A 3121-nucleotide genomic window follows, 5' to 3' on the forward strand; every position below is an offset into this window, starting at 1 on the left:
TTTCCGAATCTTCAGCTATTCTGTACGCAAAAGTACATGCTTACTTCGTCTATCTCTCAGACACTAAACTAACACTACTGACCAGTATTTTAGTACATATCAACAATAGCATTTTACGTATAGCAATGTGGATTAAGGATTCGACTGTCGATCACCCAAACCCAACGGATCTGTTTTCTAACGGCTATTGCGAATCGGTGTCCATACGCATTAAAACCAATGACCTACCTATATGGAAGCTCTACTGATCACTTCGAGGACCACTAATCTGAATTTTAGCGTGTCTCCCAAATTATTGCCTTTATCACTCGCAATACAACTCCGAACACATCTTAATAATAGTTTTCGCGCTCCCTCTGAGTGCTTAACACAGTTTCATGGCTTCTAAATGGTTTGAGATAGTGGTACAACTCTGGTTTCATTTATGTTGATTTCATAATGTTTTCCAAAAAATCGATCACAGCATTCTGGACAATAATGGACAACATCGACGTCCATGGGAAAATGTTGCAATGAATTAAATGCTTCCTGACAAAATGAAACCAACATTTTGTGATGGGAGAAACATATTCAAGAGTATAAAAGGTCATTTATGTGCTCCTATGTGGCATACTAATGACTAATAATAAATACAAATGGCATTGCAAATATAAGGAAATATATTAAAATAAATTACTCCAATCTCTAGAAAAATCAAGTATACGATCGAAAAGACTCTCAATCCGATCTATAAGCGCTTATAATGTGGACGAGAAAATTTAAATAAAATTTTATTAAATGAAGAAAATGTTCAACTCACCCGCTATGGAAAAGAGAATACGCGTGAACAACAATTTTCTCTTTAGTTGAGAATTTTCACATAATGTCAAACGATATCGATGTCTTCAATGTAACTGTGGGTCAGGAACACAAGCTGGAACGCGTAAATCAACTATAAAGTCGGTATCGCGGCACTCCGTCGCTTACGACGTCGAGGGTTCCAGTTGATCCGATCAATGGAACAGCGTGCTCGTGAAAATTAACGTGCAAGTGGCTCAGCACTTCACAGACACGTGTACACTTAACGTAGTTCTCGAGGAGGTTCAGCGCGACACAGGCTGTGACAAGGCTGGCCCTTTGAAATACAGGTACAACGGAAACAGGAAGAAAGAGTGAGAGAAATTTGTGGTGAAAGAGTACAGCAGGGTTCGCCACCACCTCCTGCCGGACCCTCTTGGAGCTTTAGGTGTTTCCGCTCAATAAACACTTACAATGCCTGGTCTGGGAATCGAAACCGCGATCGTATGACCGCGAGTCCACTGCCCTAACCATTTGGCCATTGCGCCTCCACATAAAGTCGGTATAATCCACAAATGCAATACCCTCATAGGTTCTTCCAAATTCCGGGGCCAGAGATCAGATATCATTCTCTTCATTAGACTTGCTGATTCTGGCCGTAAATACCGATTTCCACTGTAGTCTTTTTACGCAAAACAAATTATTGCACCCTGCAAAAATGATCACAATAAATAATTACATGATATAACAGGAAATGACAATTGATTTCGCAATCATATAATACATGCAATCTTCCCAACGCTACTCTGAGCATAATATCATGTGTAGAACGTGAAAATTACTCCATCAGCATTGCCCTAACGATGCCAATATAAATTTCTCAAGTCAACTAAACTTTCATGCCATACTCCTAAACTTTCAGCCTAAACTTTCAACCTAAGCTTGCATGCAATACGCCCCCTCGCAAGAATCGCGCTAACATATAACAATATTGCAACAAATTCTTACGTCAACTGGTCGTCTACTATGCAACATTATTTTGAAATGAGTCCGAGAAGGTAAGTACTGCATAACAGTCAAACGGTACGTTATTGACTTTAAGTCAGATTAGAAAAGCTTGGATCTACTTAAACAATTACTTTGATATGTGAAAAATTTTACCGACATTGTGCGGGAAAATAATCCCTTGAAAACCTGACTTGATGATGGATGAATTACAATTCCTGAAGCATGGACGTATAATTTTGATAATGATTTCGTAGCAGCATCACCACAATAAAAGGCGAATGACGCCATCTAAGTTATATAATCAGTCCAACGGTGCTTATATCTAGTAGTTGTGTCTATTTTACTGCCATGAACTTTGAGCATTTCGCATATAAAGGATGCACTTTCTCGAAAACACGCACGCACACACACACACACACACACACACACACAGATGCACAATCACCACTCACACATACGCGCACACATGCGCACATACACGCACACCCACCCTTACATACACACGTATATATATAAATTAGAGTAAATCAGAATTTTATTTTGTTCACCTCTCCTCGATCTCCGTGACGCAGCATTGTTATCAATATTTTCAAAAACGCTTTAACTTTAAATCTCTCGTGGCATTTACGCTGATATCGGTGCTACTGTGATATAATGAATATTATCACAACACAGCCAAAATACTCTAAAAGGTATTTTAATCTATCCGTCTCCCCTTTGAGGATATATAAACACGGCAGGTTATCATTTACAAAATCAATATTTATCTAGCAAGTTGTTCAAGCTTTTCCATTCTGCTGTATTTAACTGAGTTGCGTCTTGTACATATCAAAACCCATGTATACTCATTTAAATACGCATAAAAATGCTAAATGGGTATCCGTCAGTTTCGACGATGTGTATACTAGTGCTTTGATGAATTTAACAGCTGAGTCATATTATCAGCGAACAACATGATGTTATTACAACTTTTTTTTAGACATGTTTCCTGTTTGCCAATAACGTAAAACTCAGGTAAATCAAACTTGAAGCTGTATAATGAAACTGAGACGTTGAATTAATCGTACCGTTAATCAAAGTCTTCGTCATCCTTTCCGTAGTGTCTACTAACTTTCATTCACAATTTCTGGACTTATTCGGAGACTATGGTGGAAAACACTTCTCCAATATACAGTACACATAGATCGAGGACAAGATCTTAGAGCTAAAAAAAAAACAAACAAAAAAACAATGTCGTGAAAATTCGGCCATGATAATACCCCTAGAATAATCTATATAAGTATTCTTACATGCGTACATATTTCTATGGAAACGCATACACATACAAGTGTATTCA

The sequence above is a fragment of the Octopus bimaculoides genome, chromosome 1, assembly GCF_046866305.1.
Source record: "Octopus bimaculoides isolate indiv1 chromosome 1, ASM4686630v1, whole genome shotgun sequence".
NCBI classification, from domain to species: domain Eukaryota; kingdom Metazoa; phylum Mollusca; class Cephalopoda; order Octopoda; family Octopodidae; genus Octopus; species Octopus bimaculoides.